General features: G+C 40.8%; 1 protein-coding gene across 2 annotated transcripts in view; it reads left to right on the top strand.

The window, feature by feature from the left end:
- The window catches only part of ncam1a (neural cell adhesion molecule 1a), a 442,425-nt gene that overhangs the window by 218,766 nt on the left and 203,929 nt on the right, over positions 1 to 19,730 (top strand). The window lies entirely within an intron of this gene.

Raw genomic sequence — 19,730 nt, 5'->3', positions numbered from 1 at the left:
AAAATGTTCGCTTTAAAAATATATATACAGAAGATTTGCACACATTTTCACGATTTTTCAAAAATAGCAGATCTACGAGCTCGTAGCGCGGCACTCGGTGCCGCGCTACGAGCTTGTAGATCTGCTATTTTTGAATGGCCCAAAGTGTAAAATAATGCTTTTTAGCTCAAATCTAAAAATGACACAGTTCCAGGTCTTAATGGGTTATAGTGTTGCTGTCAGCGCGGAAACCTTGTACCTCCATTTTCTTTTCCGTAATTGAATGCCCTAACTCGTTATACTGCAGTGTCACACACGAGTAGCAAAAAAATAGCCGATCTACGAGCTCTCAACGCGTGGTGATGTGACGCCCTTGTGAGCTTGTAGATCTGCTATTTTTGCTACGACTAAATAATATCGGATGTGTTAGAATACAGGTTCCTATGTCCGTTTTCTGAAAAGTAACAGCTTTGGACATACAGTACGGTACAAGGTTTCCGTGGGTTTGGAAGATTCTCAAAGAAATATTTTTGTCACATTTCCCTTGAGTTGACATTTTTTTCCCGAATTGGTTACTTTGTGTCATTCTAGGTCAGATAACAGGACTGTCTCTGAAGCTTGCTTTTGGCCCATCATTTATACCCGTGTGTATATTGCTAATGCTAGCCAAAATGAACAGATTTTCCCTGGGAAATCAGTTACAGTATATGTTCAGCGAGTGACACCACCACACGGCTGACACCACACAGGACGCCGTGTCTGCCTGCATATACGTTTATTACATTTACTCATGTGTGGTTACTGTACTTAAGTACAATTTTGAGGTACTTTTACTTGACTGTAGTATTTCCATTTTCAATACTTTTACTCCACTACATCGCGGAGGCAAATATTGTACTTTTTACTCCACCACATTTATTTCACAGCTTTAGTTACTAGTTACTTGGCACATTTAGATTATTAATAATCAATCACATTTTTAATCAAAGATCTTGTTCATCTTTTGAAAATAGCAGATCTACAAGCTCACAAAGTATACAATACGGCTAAATGGTTAATGATGAATGATGTACTTTTACTTTACTTGAGTGTTTCCGTTTTTTATTTATTTTATATACAGTACCGGTACTTCTATTCCACTTTTACTTAAGTCGAAAAAAAAGACTGCCATGCTAGGGGTATAGCCTAGCATGGATGGAGCATAAACAAACAAACAAAAAAACAAGAAAAATAAAGGACGGGGGAGAAAAATCCTTTCTAGAAAAAAGTGACCCACTATGACAGAAATAGAATATCACTGGATTATCATGCAAATCTCTTCTTTCCTTTGAGGATTAATTAGTCTCTCGTAATGCCTGAGAGCAAACCCTGGAGCACAAGTTTCAGCTTTAATGTGAAACATTGTAAAGTTCACATTGATTTGGTTCACACAGAGATCAATGGTCGAGGAAGTAACAAAGACCAGAGCTATGATGATGCATATGGAACCATGACTGCTTGTTGACAAAACGGCTTGGACAAATCCACTAATTAAAGGCCTAGTGCTATGTCTATGTGTGAAGTCTTCTTTAACCACTTAAACCCTACAGTATATGTGGTTCCCAAGCTGCGGTTCGGGGCCCCCCTTGAGGGGGGCGCCAAAGATCACAGGACAGTGAGGCCTCCTTGTCTGTTTGGAGGCAGTCCAACATTTTAAACGAAGACCCCCTTGAAAACGAGATGGTTCATCTCAAGGGGTTATTCCCTATAAAGAATGTCCATATAAGTTCATCTATATTTACGCTTACTGTTCTCCCACATGCCCAGAACAGGGACACTATTAGGGCTCATGTGGTTATTAATCTGCTTGGCTTGAGAGTGTGTTGGACTGGCTTGGGATCAATCGTTGACAAAAGCAAAGCAGTTTGTTCCACTCTATTCTCGGGCCCTTTAAATAAACTGGGCAATTAATAAACTGCAGTGGGGTAGAAATACTCTGTTACACTTTTAAGGTCCTGTGTTCAAAATCGTATTTAAGTCCAGAGCACGAAAGTATTAGCATCAAAATATACTTCACAAGCAGAATGCCCATTTCAGAATAATATATGCTATTTGGCTATATGTGTACTTACTGTAAGTGCAGTACTTGAGTAAATGTACTTGGTTACTTTCCACCACTGGAAGTGGTCATGAGTCATGATGTTCCGCAAATCACCAACATGTGTTTATGATACGTTACTGTACTTAATACTTACAGTATCAACATGCAATTTGATACTGCAACGTGCAAACTGGTGTGACCCATGTGTATTGACATTTCATCGTGGAGAATGAATCTTCTTGGGGTTTGCTTTAAGGGGTTCCATATTTGTGTACAAAACTATTCAATTGACAGATTTTGTTTGTGTCCCTGAGAATCGATAGAACCTCCTTGACAAATATGTGCCGTGTCACATCAAGAGCGCGGCCGCGGTGATGAAGCACTTTCCCAAAACCCCCAAATGGATCGACTTTGCCTTGCCTCTAAGGTCATTGCAAACCACCAACCACCATCCGTCTGTTGTGTGTGTGTGTGTGTGTGTGTGTGTGTGTGTGTGTGTGTGTGTGTGTGTGTGTGTGTGTGCGTGCGCGTGCGTGCGTGCGTGCGTGTGCGTGTGCGTGTGACTATAATTGTGAGGGCCAAATACCCCCACGAGTATAGTAGAATTTGAGAAATTGGACGATTGTAAGGACAAATTTCATGGTCCTCACAAGAGAAATTGTTTGTTTTTATGGTTTAAAAATTTTTTTTTTGCTGAGTTATGCCTACAATTAGGTAAAGATTCAGGTTAGGGTCAGGATTAGACATTAGAGGTTTTGGTTTGGTGGTTGAGGTTATAGAGTTAAACTTAGTTGCGCAACCTCAAAGTACCTCAAAATTGTACTTAAAGTACGGTACTTGAGTAAATGTACTTAGTTACTTTACACCACTGCACGCGTGTGTGCATGCATGCATGCTTCAAGGTTCCCTCCGCTGTTTTTTTTGTTTTTTTTCCTTGTCTACTCATTGCCTCAGTCACTTCCATCACGCTGGCTGCTGTGCTGTGACCTTCGTCTCTCTCCTTCCATTTTCTCACAGTGGCGTTAACCCATTAAGACCGGGAACGCATCTGTGTCATTTTTTAAGATTTCTTTGGCTATTCGAAAATAGCAGATCTACAAGCTCATAGCGCGGCACTCGGTGCCGCGCTATGAGCTTGTAGATCTGCTAGATCTGCTTGTAGATCTGCTATTTTTTGAAAAATTGAATTGAATTTTTTTTTGCAAATCTTTGAATATATTTATTTTTAAAGCAAACATCTGTAACTCAAATCTTTGCTTCTGGGGGATTCTACAAATGTCTTCTAAATCCTGACAGTTTTTTTCTCTTTTTAAACGTACAGTATGTTTGCTATACTGTACATATCAGTGGTTCTCAAGCTTTTTTCGTGTCGAGGTCCCCCGAAATTATATGTATTTGGCCACGGACCCCCATCTGAAAATATTTTGTTCCAGGGACCCCCAGAAGCAAACATATGAGTTAAAAAAAATGATATATATATATTCAAAGATTTGCAGACATTTTCACAACTTTTTTTTTTGTCAAAAAAATAGCAGATCTACAAGCTCATAGCTTTTTAATAGCCCAAAAAAAAATCTAAAAAGGACACACAGATGCGTTCCCGGTCTTAATGGGCTAAAAAAAAGTTGACAGATTTAACGTGACACTGTGGTTCAGAACATAGTTCAGGAGAGGCCAGGCTGTTACTGAGGGCTGTTTGTGCTGTTTGAATTCACCGGCATCAATCCTGCAGTGCAGCGGCCACGGAACTATACAGTATAGTAACGTCTCTGTCCAAAACGGTTGCGTTTCAGGATTCAAATTCAAAAGTAGCAGATGTACAAGCTCGGGCGTGTGGATCTGCTACTTTAGATGCTTTTGTGTGACGCTCAGAGTGACCCATGAAAATGGGTCAGCCCAGGACGCTGTTGATGACGAATGAAACATACTGTGTGAAATCTACAAGTGGATGAAGATGTGCTGTAGTAGCAGATGGAAGATAGACAAAATCCCCTCAAAAGCACATGATGTGTTACTGAAATGTATCTTGATGTATCTTTCGTCAAGCTACCCAGCAACATGTTGAGAAGAACAGCTGAACTACTTGAAAGCTAATGCATTATTCTGAAAGTAGTGAGAAGTAGACGACATTTCTAGCTGTTTTTGTTCTTTGTACCATGAAAAGGTCTACTTTTGATGCTTGTACTTTTACTTTTGATACTTAAATACATCTTAACACCAAATACTTTTCTTAAGTACATATGATGTGAGCTACTTAGAACTTAGATTTTCTTATGGGTTTCTTATGGTTAACTATGGGTGACTTTAACTAAGTTTAGTTATCAAGTAAGATATCTGTACCTTTACTCAAGTATGGCTTTCAAGTACTTTATACACCACTGTTCATTTCTTCATGTTTAACGTGTAAGGCAGAATTGGGCAGAAATCATGAAGCAGTTGTAGTTTTGTAACAGCTACCCTTACACCAACAAAATGATGAAATAATAGCATAACAAAAATGAACCCTTTAACCAACCAGTTACACATGTCTTAACAAGCTTCAGTTAACGGTTATGAAAAACATAAAAAATGGTCATTCTGTACAACCAACCATCATTTTTACATTGGAATATAGAATGTGTTCCAGGGACCACAATAAAGCTCCACTGGGGCCGGCAGTTGAATATCACTGCCTTAATGGGTTAATAAACAAGTCGGTCAGTTGGTCAGTCCAACCAGTCTGCCCGCACAGCCTTATCTCAAAAACTACTGTCTGGATTGGAGTGATTTTGTGGGCCCGATTCCCTCTATAGTCTTAGGCAAAACGTTCCACTTACACACGATTCCACTCAAAATCTAACAGGTTAAGATTGCCATGAAACTTGACGAGTGCCTTCATGCTCCCTTCCAGATGAACCCTATACTATTTTAGTGACTTTTTAGTGACCCACCCGCTAGCACCTTCCCTCAGGTCCGTCTCACATTCACAGTATGCCCATGTACTGTACTGTACTGTACAGTACAGTACGTCATCAACGTACGACATCAGCAGTTTCTGACAATTTCAGGGATCCCTGATATTTCGTTGCTGTCGGGCAGAAACCTCCTATTTCCATATTCTAGCTTTATTAAAGGTAGGGTAAGTGATTTTCTTTGGTTAAAATAAGTGTTAAATAGCTCTATATTCTGATAGTACTCATTGCTATAGAGTGTTTGTTCAGTAAAAGGAGTCTCCTTGTCTCTCCAGCTCTTTATAAAACAGAAAATGCATTTTCGTTTCAGTTTAATTTCCAATTTTATCCAACCAGGACAGAGAACTCAATCAGGATATAGATTAAACAAGTGAAATTGGAAGTGATGACACTAAGAAATGAGCAGGCAAAATTGGAACTGGAACACAATAAAAATGAAGCTTAAAAATGGGTACTTTCTCCTGATTGGCTGAGATTTTGAAACCTACCGGAAAATGTATTTTGTGTTTATTAAAGAGCTGGAGAGACGGGGAGACTCCTGTTACTGAACAAACACTCTATAGCAATGATTACTATCAGAATATAGTGCTTTAACTTTTTAACAAAATACTTTTTGTTTTAACCAAAACATATCACTTACCCTACCTTTAATGCCCTAATTGATCATACTACAGCGTCACACAAAAATCCTCAAAAGATCGGAACACGTCGCGTTGCGCTGCGTTTCGAGCTCGCTGATCTGCTACTTTTGCTATTTTTGCGTTTGAATCCTGAAAAGTAACAGTTTTGGACATAATGAGGTTTCAACCCGAACAGAGACCATATCCATATTTGGTTGACCGGTTTTTATGGTAGTGGGTACAGCTCTGGGTACTCTGACAACGAGTACAACAATTACAACAGGTTTCGCATAAATGCGTTCCCAAACCTGCATCGTTCCCGACTTACGTCGTTCGCAACTTGCATGGTTATTGTCCTGAGCACCGGTCTAGTCTTACCAATGGAATTAGACCAGTGGTTCTCAAACTTTTTCATGTCAAGGACCCCCAAATTGACACTTATTAGCCTGCGGACCCCCATTGAAAAGATATGCCAGGGACCCCCCAATAAGAGACGATTTTTTACGGCTCTAGCAGTGATTCTCAACCATTTTAATTTCAAGGACCCCCAGTTTGACATGCATTAAGCTACGGACCCCCATTTAATGGCATTTATACCTCTGGGACCCCAATTCACATTGTAAAACCAATGTTAATTTAACTCTGAGAGTGTACAAATGGAACCAAATGGACCCGTTAGGGTCCATTTGGTTCCATTTGTTACACTCTCAGAGTTACAGACCCATAAGGGTCCATTTGGTTCCTGTCCATCATTTAGCTGGGGACCCCCTGGAACCCCATCAAGTACCCCTGGGGGTCCCCGGACCCCACTTTGAGAACCAATGGAATTAGACTGTGTGTGTGTGTGTGTGTGTGTGTGTGTGTACATGGTCCAGCGTGTTCTGCTAATAACACGGCCAGACTCCAACAACATGACTATTAATAATATCCAGGCCATGGTGTTTTCCCCACACCCCTCATGAGAGCATTAATTCTCTGGCTTTCCGACAATGAATCTGCCTTTCTCCTTCCTCCAGCCCCCCCCCCCCCCCACCACCGCATCCATCCCACCCTGCACCCCCCCACAGCTCTGCTGGAAAGAAGGAAAGCTGGGGAGGAGGGTTGTGGTGGAAGGAGTACACTGATATTCAGTGGTGGAAAAAGTACTCAAATTCTTTACTTAAGTAAAAGTATACCAATACTGCAATAAAAAAATGCTCTGTTACAAGTAAAAGTCCAGAATTAAAAATGTACTTGAGGTAAAAGTACAAAAGTATTGGCATCAAAATGTACTTAAAGTACCACGAGTAAAAGTACTAAATATTTGAAAATAGCAGATCTACAAGCTCACAACGCGTCGCGATGCGACGCGTTGTGAGCTTGTAGATCGGCTATTTTCAAATAGCCTAGGTATAAAATAGGTTTAAAGTGGTTAATGTATGTTTCATTATATCATAATTTATATCTGAAAAGTAACTAGTAACTAAAGTTTTCAAGTAAATGTAGTGGAGTAAAAGTACAATATTTGCCTCTGAGATGTAGTGGAGTAGAAGTAAAAGTATTGGAAATTGGAAATACTCAAGTAAAGTACAAATACCTCAAAATTGTACTTAAGTACAGTATTTAAGTAAAATATACTTAGTTATTTTCCACCACTGATATTTTATACTTTAGTCGCTGCATGTCAGGCAGCTACGTCTCTAGGTAGCAGTAAAATAAACGTAGTGGAGTAAAAAAAAACAAAGTGCAATATTTGCCTCAGAGATGTAGCGGAGTACTTTGAAATACTCAAGTGAAGTAAAAGTATCTCAAAAGTGTACTTAGTTACTTTCCAGCAGCACCGCCTACAGCCACCCACCAGATCCCACCAGTGATTGTTTTATCGCATCAGCAGCAAACAAACAAGCTGCACTTTTAACCCATTAAGACCTGGAACTGTGTCATTTTTAGATTTGAGCTAAAAAGCATTATTTTACACTTTGGGCTATTCAAAAATAGCAGATCTACAAGCTCGTAGCGCGGCACCGAGTGCCGCGCTATGAGCTTGTAGATCTGCTATTTTTGAAAAATCGTGAATATGTGTGCAAATCTTTGAATATATATATTTTCAAAGCGAACATTTTTAACTCAAATCTTTGCTTCTGGGGGTCCCTGGAACAAAATATTTTGATGGGGGTCCGCGGCCAAATACATATAATTTTGGGGGTCCTTGACATGAAAAAGATTGAGCACCACTGATATAGAAACATACGTTTTTGAGAATACTGTTGAGATTTAGGAGACATGTAGAATCGGCTTCAGGTCTCAATGGGTTAAATAAACAGACTAAAGGGTGTCTGATACCGAAAAGAAAGGGGTGAAATTTATTAGACGCAATGGCGTCCCTCTGGAGGCCCGGGATGTTTGACTAAACCTTGTTCTTCTCTTTTTTACTCGTGTGTCTCTTCGTTTGCGCCTTTTGTGCTTAAACTTCAATAACGTAATGTTGAGAAACTGCATTTAGCCAGGGGGCTGGAAAACTTTATTTCCCTTATTTTTTTTGTTTCACCGTGTTGGTTTTAGATAGCCTAATTCGCAGTGGTGGAAAGTAATTAAGTACATTTACTTAAGTACAATTTTGAGGTATTTGTACTTTACTTGAGTATTTCCAATTTCCAATACTTTTACTTCTACTCCACTACACCTCAGAGGCAAATATTGTACTTTGACTCCACTACATTTACTTGAAAACTTTAGTTACTACGTAGTTACTTTTCAGATTTAAATTATGATATAATGAAACATACATTAACCACTTTAAACCTATTTTATACCTTGGCTATTTGAAAATAGCAGATCTACAAGCTCACAACGCGTCGCATCGCGACGCGTTGTGAGCTTGTAGATCGGCTATTTTCAAATATGTAGTACTTTTACTTTTGGTACTTTAAGTACATTTTGATTCCAATACTTTTGTACTTTTACTCAAGTACATTTTTAATTCTGGACTTTTACTTGTAACAGAGTATTTTTTATATTGCAGTATTGATACTTTTACTAAGTAAAGAATTTGAGTACTCTTTCCACCACTGCCTAATTCGTGGATATTCTGAAGCCAAGGTAACAGCAGATACAACTAGAGAATTGCGGAATTATCGCTTCTGTTTGAATCCAGTGCCGCCCCGCTGAGAGATGTCCCGTCTCTGGCTTTGACTGACTGTGACTGTGCCAATGTCGGTTGGATGCCAATATAATTATGCACTCTCGACTGGGCTGAAATAAGGAGCGTCATTCTAACATCCGTTTGCAGTTTTTCTCTCACAGACAGACGATCAGGGAGGGAAGGACATTTTCAAAGCCCCCGACTTTTTTTTTGTCCTGCATTTGTATCTCCGTCCTAAAAATCCCACCGATAGAACTCTGTATACCAAGCTGAATATTGCTTCAAAGTTTCTCCAAATGGTGGCTCAGGCTTTTTCGTTTGCTCTGGCCCGTCAAGAAAGGCTGCATGCGCGGCCGGGACCAAACCTCTTGTTGTGTGTGTGTGTGTGTGTGTGTGGCTTCATGAATATGCAGTCGTGCATGTTTATGGTTTGTTTATTACTTAACCCTTTAAGACCGGGGAAAGTGTCTGTCATTTTTAGATTTGAACCACTTTAACCATTATCTTATGCTTTGGGGCTATTCAAAAATAGCAGATCTACAAGCTCATAGTGTGGCACCGAGTGCCACGCTACGAACTTGTAGATATGCTATTTTTTTAATTTTTTTGTTTCAATATATATGTGTTTTAAAGCGTTTTGGCCGTAGACCCCCACCTCAAAATATGTTGTTCCAGGGGCCCCCAGAAGGAAAAATTTGAGTAAAAGAAATTTGCAAATTTTCACGATTTTTCAAAAAATAGCAGATCCACAAGCTCATAGCGCGGCACTTTCTGAGCTTGTAGATCTGCTATTTTTGAATAGCCAAAGCACAAGATAATGGTTAAAGTGGTTATACACTGATGCGTTCCCGGTCTTAAAGGGTTAACCGTGCAGCGGTTGACATTCGTGTGTCCCATTGTGTGTGGCTGCCAGTGTGTGGCAGCCAGCCGTTCAAGGGGAATATTTAGCTTTGTGGGCTGTACTGTGTCGCATCCAAACATTTCACTTCTCTCATGAGCCTATAATAACACAACTACAGGCACACCAAAAACGCACTGGTTTACCTCTGGGCTCACTGAGATAACGTGGGGGTTGTTGTTTTGTTTTTGTTTTGTTTTTTTCCTCCACTCCTGTGCTGTATTAATGATTTCCTCCTCTCTCTCCCTGTCTCTCTCCCTCCCTCCCCATGCCCTCCCATCCTCTCTGTCTCTCTCTCTCTCTCTCATCGCTCCTGTTGCCTGGCGGTTGTGCGAATGTCCTTGCATGATGGCGTCAACCCTCCTCCTCCGCCTGAAGGTGAGAGTTTTTAGCCTTTTTAAATTGACTGCCTAGATAAGTCGCACATGTGCACACTTTGAATCATCTGCCTTCTGGCCCAGGAGTGCTGGGAACACAGAATGGGCCGCGTGTTGTCGGGACGGAAACCTTGTATGTTTTACTTTTGAGGAAATGGGGGGGAAAGAAAAACAGTTTTCCAACAGATCCTGTTTATTTGATCACAAGCTACTTTTCACTGGTTCAATCTTTATATAAAACCCACAGACAGACTTTAATCACTTAAACCCATTAAGACCGGGAAAGCATCTGTGTCATTTTAGATGGCTATTCAAAAAAATAGCAGATATACAAGGTCGCGGCGCGTCAGTTCGTGCCATGCTGCGAGCTTGCACATCACATTTAAAAAATAAATCTTGACAGTGTGAGAAGAACTGCTGATTTAGAGGACTTTTGTCGAATCAGCCTCATGTCTTTACCCATTAAGACCTGAAGCTGATTCTACAAAATGTCTTCTAAATCTGTTTTCTGAAAAATCCATGTTTCTATATCTGTGGTGCTCAAACCTTTTCATCTCAAGGACCCCCAAAATGATATGTGTTTGGCCGCGGACCCCCATCTCAAAACATGTTGTTCCAGGGACCCCCCAGAAGCAAAGATTTGAGTTAAAAATGTTCGCTTTAAAAGAATATAAATATATTAATTTGCACACATTTTCTTGATTTTTCAAAAATAGCAGATCTACAAGCTCATAGCGCGGCACTCGGTGCCGCGCTATGAGCTTGTATATCTGCTATTTTTGAATAGCCAAAGTGTAAAATAATGCTTTTTATCTCAAATAAAAAAATTACACAGATGCGTTCCAGGTCTTAATGGGTTAATGGGTTTTAACATTCACAGATATTTGTCTTTGTACGTCAAAATAGAGCATTAATTTACCCCCCCCAAAAAATGTACACGGAGATACAAGGTTTCTGCCCCACAGGGACGATAAGTCGCACACATGTGCACTTTGGAATCTGCCTCCCAGCCAGGAGGGAGGGCTGGGACAAAATAAATAACCACAGCTGAGTCATTTGATTTCATTTTTTATCCTCTTTAAGCCACTTAGCTACTTGGCTAATGAGGACACTGATGTGATTGATTTTTAAAAAACTTCAATCTCCACTTATTGCTGCGCTTATAATGCATGGGATTGGTCAAATCAACCTTGGTGAAAAATACTGCCGTATTAGAGGAGCCATGTCTGTCCACAGAAAGTGTTTTTTTTTTAGTTGTCAGCGCCTGTCTGCCATGCATTTCTATGGCAAAGAATGTGTGCCACATATTTCTATGGTAAAGAATGTGTGCCATGTATTTTCCACGGTAAAGAATGTGTGCCATGTATTTTCTACGGTAAAGATCTTCCCAGCGGCCGAGCAACGCAAGGGGATAAAAAAACGATGTTTAATATCAAGGCAGGTCATGTGTTAAGGTTGTGTTTCCATTCAGGTCAAACAGAATCAGGGTGCTGATATTGTGCATGTTGGCTCACTGGAAAGACTCTAAAAATCACACCCTGTGTGAAGAGAGTGGTGCCTTTGATGTTGTCATCAATGTTTGTTTATTGGACAGACATACATACATACGGACACACGGACAAAGTCATGTATAGGAGTAGTTGGCACCACTCAAAAATCACACCCAGTGTGAAGTGAGTGGTGTGGTCATCACAGTGATGGAAGCTCACTTAAAAAAAAAGTTTATTTTTTTAAGTGAATAGTAGGTTATTAATTTCATCATGTGTCTCGCTAGCTAATCACAGTGCTGAATAGAGTCAGCCAATAGAGTCAGCCAATCACAGTACAGCTAGGGGTGTACTAATGTAGAGGGGTGTGCTATTATGAGCCAATCACAGTACAGCGAAGGGTGTACTAATGAGGTGTCCCAACCCCACTTATAGGAGTGGCTACACCGCTCAAAAGTGTTGTCCAGGGACCCTCGTGTTTCTTTGAGGGGGTTTCAAATGTGGTTCCAAGCACCTTTATTAGAATCATTGGTAACACCTGTGAAGGAAGGAAGGAAGGAAGGAAGGAAGGAAAGAAGCGGCCCAATTTCTTTCCAATATGGCTGCTGTGCATAGAGCCTATTCAGTGCTAATCAGCGATATTTTCACTTTTGGAGGGGGAGAGCTGCTCATCGATGTCACATTTGATCCCCCTGGATCGAATGCGCTCGTACCTCCTCCTCCACCGCGGTCATTTACGACACGATGTTTGTCCACTTGTTATAGCTAGGCTATTTGTGCTAATAATAACGTAAGATGACGCAACGTTTGAGAACAGCCAACGGTTGATAGGTTTGAACCGTGCGGGTACCAATACACGCTGCATGCTCAGGACATGGTATACAAAAAGAAAACTGTGTCTGTGGCCCCTAAAACCAGACGATGTGGGTGTTTGTGAGTGAGTGCACACGCGTGTACGTGTACGTGTGCGTGTGCGTGCGTGCGTGCGTGCTGCATAAGAGGCATACTGTAAGATGCAAGTATGAGAGTATGTGTGCAGACTGTGCACGCATGCTTGCTGTCTTTGTCTCTGGTGCCCTCCAGACACACTTGCATCAAAAGAGGCGTTTCATCCGTGACCTTCTAAAGGTGTAAAACTGTTACGGTGTTAAACCAGAGAGGCTGAGACTCCTGGGAATGTTGTCATTGTTCCATCACCTCGTCGTCACTCTCCGTTGGAACTTTAACATCTGTCACAGATCATGGTGCTGTGAAAAGACAAACCCAGAACACTTATCTCTTGTCTCTAGTAGCAAATAAAGCTGATGTTCACTACAGACAGGGCAAGAGAGGAGGGGGGAAAAAAACACCTTTCTGGCAAAACAGAAATTCAGTGAGAAACCCTTTTTGACCACTTTCAACCTGGTGTCCCAGTTTTTGGGCGTGTCATTTGTAGCCGAAACTGTCTAAATCTTTCTAAAATGAAGTGGTTAACCACTTTGATAATTATGTATAAATATATAATAATGTATAAAAAACAAACCCTGTATAATTCGTTGACCGGGGTACCCCAGGGCTCTATCCTTTGATCCCTCTGTACAGAATCTCTTCACCGAATTAGCAAGCTTACAACACAACATAACGCGTTGTACGCTTTATAGATTTTATTGTTTTTGGCAAATGTTTGGTCTTTTTGACAAATATTCACCTGTTATCAAATGCTCCAAAATAGGGACGCTAGGGTTCATGTGGTTACTCTTACTGTGTTGGAACTGAGCCACTAAAGTGTTAATAATAAAAAACCTCATTATGTCCAAAACTGTTACTTTTCAGGATTCAAATTCAAAATCATCAAAAGTAGCAGATCCGCAAGCTCGAAACGCGTCGCGAAGCGACGCGTTTCGAGCTTGTAGATCGGCTTCTTTTGATGCTTTTGTGTGCACGCCGTAGTATGATCAAGTAGGTCGTTAATTTACCGAAAGAAAACAAAAAAGTTAAAATATGGAGATACTGTGAGAGCTTTTCTGCCCCGACAGCAACAATATCCTAGACCTAGAATGACAGCAAACCCATGAAATGCCTGATAACCTCAGCTCTGGGGGCATCTAGCGACTATACAAGCAATCAGGGAGAAGAAATGGAGAAAAAACATGACAAGAAAAGAACTGAAAGCCATCACGGATGACTCGTCCTCTCTTTCCAGTCAGACAATTCCCAGCATGTTGCCTGTGGAGCCGGTTGGATCAGACGCTACAGAGGAAACAAAGGCACCAATTCAATTAGCCAACAGTCGCACAAACAGGGGAGAATGTGAAACAGAAGGAATGCGTCACACAATCAGGGGAGAAAAAATGGTGTTCCTTTGTGCCTTATCTCCCCTGAGCCTTGCTATTGTAATCCCGTGGTCTATAATCTCCTTTTTTTTCTGTTTTGCCAGTGTTGTCATCTCTTATTCTGTTTGTTGTATCGTGCCTTTCTTTCAGAGAAAAGGCTCAGGAAGCCTGCCGTATAAAGCAGTGAGAGTGTCACTTGTAAACAAAACAAAAAAGCCTTTTAAGCCTGCTTGCATGTGGGATATAGAGCAAGGGTCCCCCAACTTTTCAGGCCGTGACACCTCAAAATAATCATATTTTAACTGGGGACCGCCCACCCTGACTTGGAATTGTCTGAGTTGAGGCATTACATTTAGTTTGACTCGGTTCCACAGATAAATGTGGTGAAAATGGCCGATCTACAGTACAAGCTCACAGCGCCTCGCAATATTGGCCTCTTTCTTAGGTAATATTTGACAATTTGGCCAATGTTTGAAAATGTGGTTTGTTTACTATTTTCGATAAAACAATGTTGCGCATTAAGCTAATCATTTGGGGACCCTCCTGGGAGTCTCGACCCCCAGTTTGGGAACATTCTTAGCGATTATTCTATCGATAACTTTTGCAATTGATCGAATAATCGAGACGCGCATTTAAAAATGAAAATAATAATACATAAATGGTATCAACGAATCGATTAACCACCCACGAGTTCAGTAAGCATTATTTTATACAGCGTCATGCAGTAATCGCGAAAATTGTAGATCGGCTATTCTCTCTATTTCACTATATCTATAATTACAGTACATTTTATTATCGATTATCGATTACTTTTCACAATCTATTAAGTTGATTAGTTCCATTAACTGTCGCATCCCCTTTGACCAACTCAAGACAGAGATCAAAGCTCTTTTTCTCTCTGATGAGCAGCAGTCGACACATCTCACGTCTAATAACGATGTTGTCTGTTAGTTTGCCTGGAACAGCGTGATGATGGACATGTTTGTGCACGACTCATTCAATTTGTTCTAATCGCTGTTTACGCAAACCAAGGAAAATGATTGTTTCTCATAACGACTTACTGTATAAATAATCGCTTTATTAACCCATTGATACCTGGAACGCATCTGTGTCACTTTAGATTTCCTTGGCTATTCAAAAATAGCAGATCTACAAGCTCATAGCGCGGCACCGAGTGCCGCGCTACGAGCTTGTAGATCTGCTATTTTTGAAAAATCGTGAAAATTGTTTTTTTATATTTTTTTCCGAAAAACTGTTAGGATTTAGAACATTTTTAGAACCACCCTCAGGTCTTAAAGGGTTAAACTAATCAGAGCACACAACAAGTACCCCCGTCACCCGCCCCCCCCCCCCAACCGAACCGCGTAAACACAACAATTTGTACATATCCGGTGCCTCGGCAGATGTTTACTGTGCCAGGGTCATTGAACCCGAGTGCTCAAACTCTCTCTCTCTCTCGTTCTCTCTCTCTCTCTCTCTCTCTCTCTCTCTCTCTCTCTCTCTCTCTCTCTCTCTCTCTCTCTCTCTCTCTCTCCGGGTGGTTGATTGGTATCATGGTAACAAGTGGTTAGCTCGGAGCGTAATTACAGAGGGGGGAGAGGATGATGCTAATAGCGCGGCTCTGCACTCCAGCATTATCTGCTGAGGTGTTAAGGGGGATCTCATTGCCTGTCAGCACCTGATAAGGTCCCCCCCCCACACACACACACACACACACACACACACACACACACACACACACACACACACACACACACACACACACACACACACACACACACACACACACACACACCAAATGATGACAATGCAGCCCGTCAAATGAGACGAGACACACACACCAGCAGCAGTGGGTCGCTCTACAGCGGTGGTTCTCAACCTTGGCCGTGAGGATATTGCAAGTGACAAAATAACAACAAAAAAAACGAAATAATGTGTTAAGAAATGTAACGGTATTTTTTTTCTTTAAAACCTTGAAAAGTGATGACAATCAATTGACACATTAGATCATTAAAATATGCTCTGAAAATGTACCAGACATTTTAAGTACTTTACTCAAGGACTTCCTTTTTTCAATACGTTATAGCAGTGGTTCCCAAATTGATATATATTTGGCCGCGGACCCCCATCTGAAGATGTTTTGTGCCAGGGACCCCCAAAGAGAAGATTTGTGATTCAAACTTTTTCAAGCACTTTCAAGATTTTTCTAAAAAAAAAAAAAAAACATAAAAATAGCAGATGTACAAGCTGTGAGCTTGTACATCTGCTATTTTTTAATAGCCAACGTATAAAATATGGATGAAAATGCACACGTCTTCAGAGTCATTGCAGGGGGGGCACCAAGTAAAAAAATCATGAGATGATAGAGAGGCTGAGAGGAGGAGCATCTGAACCCTGAAAATTGAATTAAAAATCAAAAAAGTTTATAATTAGTATTATTATCTCCAAGCACTGTACTTCTCGTCATCTTTCTGACATCTCTTTTTAAATTACCCCTTCTCAGGAAAGCCAGAGAAAGACAGCTACGAGTACTTTTGTCTCCTTTCTTCCACATCTTTCTAAATTACACCTTGACGGCTTTTGCACTTTAGTTTTGCACCGTTCAATCCAGCCAGTGGAAGATGCTGTAATTCTTTTATATTTTATTTTGGGGAGGTTAGATCAGAAGTTGGAGGGGGCCGAGGCCTAGTTTAACCCTTTATGGTTGGTTAGGCGATTCTTAAAAATGTTTTCTAAATCCTAACAGTTTTTTGGAAAAAAAATGACATTTTTTTTTTTTTCAAGATTTTTATGAGCTTGTATATCTGCTATTTTTGAATAGCCAAAGAAATCTAAAGTGACACAGATGCGTTCCAGGTCTTAAAGGGTTAATATGCAAAACAATTTTACACAATACTATGTGGTAGGGTCACAAGGAGACTATACAAATCTCTCTTTTGGATCTCGAGCTAAAAAAGATTGGGAACCACTGAAATTATAGAGGATGGAAGAAACCATTCACATGTCGGCGTTCAATTTCAGTCGGGAAACAGAATTTTCGGGCTGCATTGAGAGAACACGGTGTACTTTAATGGAGCGAGACGCCATGTCAGTCATGTCAAAGTGAGCTTTGACATGACTTGTCAATCTGCTCACATTTACAGAGAAAAGAACATTACAAATTTGAAATCCTGTAATTCCATTGACATTCAATTAACCCATTAAAACCGGCATATGTGTCTATTCGGATGTTTGCGTTGGCTATTCAAAAATAGCAGATCTATAAGCTCACAGCGCGTCATGTCGTGCGAGCTTGTACATCTGCTATTTTTTAAGTGTTTGAACAGTTTTTTAAGTGTGAGAACTTACTGATTTAGAAGGCATTGTAGGATCGGCCTCAGGTCTTAATGGGTTAATATTATTATGGCATATTATTTTTATTATTTTGGGCATGTCATTATTGTCAATATTTTTCTAGAATGTTCAAAGATTTTGAAAAAAAAAGCAAAAATACCAGATCTTACATGCTCACAACAGATCACAGTGCAGCGCTTGTAGATCTTCTGGTATTGTTTTAATCCATTTTGCCACAGGGCGGCTGCAGTCAGAGGGTATATATAGGCCAGGCTACGGATATTTTTGTGGTTCTTGGCATGGAAACCTTTTTTTGGGAACCCTGCCCTGGCCTAAAAGGTTAGCCGCTTGTGACCGGAAGGTGGCCACAGTTCAGCTCAATCCCCAGAATTGGCAGCACGAATCTGGGCATGGAAGTGAACGAGTGACACTCTCACTGCTGGAGTGCCCTTGAGCCAAGCGCTTAATCCCCCCGACCGCTCTCTGGCGGAGCTGATCAGTGGCCAACAGGTCCCTCCAAGGTGTGAATGCGTGTAACAGGTTCACGTTTCCACGGCTGACTTTCCATCCGTGGTGGAAAGTAACTTCGTTTTTTTCCGAGAATGAACGCCCTAATTGATCATACCGCAGCGTCACTCAAAAGCATCAACAGTAGCAGATCTACAAGCTCGAAACACGGCGCGCGAAGCGACGCGTTTTGAGTTTGTAGATCTGCACTACTCCACTACAATTATTTGAAAACTTTAGTTACTAGTTACTTTGCAGATTTAGATATCTTGTTACAAAAACATGCATTAACCACTTATTTACATCAAGCCATATTTCATTAGCCTGATTATCAGACTGAAGCTGCGTGGAGCTTCAGTCTGACATTGGCTCCAGCGTAAGGCGATTACAAGGGGGAGGGCATTACAATTTCCCTAAACCAATCAAACTCTCATTGGACAATACACTTTGTACCGAATAAATCCTAGGTTCACATTTACAACACCAGACCAAGAGGCAGTCCACTCAGAGAGTGGGCGGGGTCTATGGTCTGGAGGACCCAGGCTAATATGTCATACTTTCGATAGACTATTCGAAAACAGCAGATCTACAAGCTCAAACGCAAGCTAAAACAATCGCTCCACATCAATTCACCAAACTACTGTGAAACGGGCATGGACTTGAATAATGAATATACGTTTACTTTGGTACTGTAAGTATATTTTGATGCCAATACTTGTGTACTCTTCCTTAACACGTGCAGACGTTTAGGGCCCTCCACCACGGCCCTATTAGGTGACTAATAGCCATTTATTGACTAATCAATTCCTTGATCTAATCAGCAGCAGATCTGTGTAAAATAGTGTTCTGCTGCATTCACTCATGCAGAGAGCAGCCTTGAGGTTGAGAACTGAACATTGTAATGTCGATTTCACAGTGACTACACTGTGCTATTGGCCTATAATATAGACAGATCTGGATCTCAGGATCCACATAAGGAACGGCGTGGATCCAGCATGGGTCTCGGACTTCACGTGGGCAAGTCTGAGACGACAGTCATCTATGACAGTCGTTCTCAAACTTTTTCGCGTCAAGGACCCCCAAAATGATATGTATTTGGCCGCGGACCCCCATCTCAAAATATTTAGTTCCAGGGGCCCCCCCAGAAGCAAAGATTTGCTTCGCCTAAAAATATATATATTCAAAGGTTTGCAAAAAAAAAACACGATTTTTCAAAAATAGCAGATCTACAAGCTCGTAGCGCGGCACTCGGTGCCGCGCTATGAGCATGTAGATCTGCTATTTTTGAATAGCTAAAGTATAAAAGGTAAACAATATTGTGATGCTATGTTAACACATTTTGCTGGGAACCCCACTTTGACAACCTATGACATATTGATATTCTAGAACTCCCAATGTGGTGAGCTTGTAGATTGGCTATTTTTTGCATCTTTTTGCGTCATATCATTGCTGTCGCCGGGCAGAAACCCTTTCATCTCCCGTGGATTAAAGTTCTCAGTCCTGATTTCAGTCCTTTGGATTTCCATTGAAGCCGGCATGTCTTCTATGGAAGCATGTTGTGCAGCGAGAATAGCCAATATCTACTACTACACCCCCACATGCACCTGAACGCATTGAGAGCTTGTAGATACAGGCTATTTTTTGGTTATTTCTTTAACCCATTGAGACCTGAAGCCGATTCTACATATCTCCTAAATCCCAACAGTTTTCTGAAAAACGTATGTTTCTATATCAGTGGTGCTCAATCTTTTTCATGTCAACGACCCCCAAAATGATATGTATTTGGCTGCGGACCCCCATCAAAATATTTTGTTCCAGGGACCCCCCCAGAAGCAAAGATTTGAGTTAAAAATGTTCGCTTTAAAAATATATATATTCAAAGATTTGCACACATTTTCACGATTTTTCAAAAATAGCAGATCTACAAGCTCGTAGCGCGGCACTCGGTGCCGCGCTATGAGCTTGTATATCTGTTACACACCTAATAATCTATCAATTACACACCCCATGAAGCCTTGAATTCATGGAATCTTTTTTGTTTTTGTCACATTCCTCAAGCCAATAA

Source organism: Gymnoscopelus microlampas (genome assembly GCF_963454915.1).
Source record: "Gymnoscopelus microlampas genome assembly, chromosome: 12".
NCBI lineage: Eukaryota > Metazoa > Chordata > Actinopteri > Myctophiformes > Myctophidae > Gymnoscopelus > Gymnoscopelus microlampas.
This window is presented reverse-complemented; position numbering and strand designations above follow the sequence as displayed.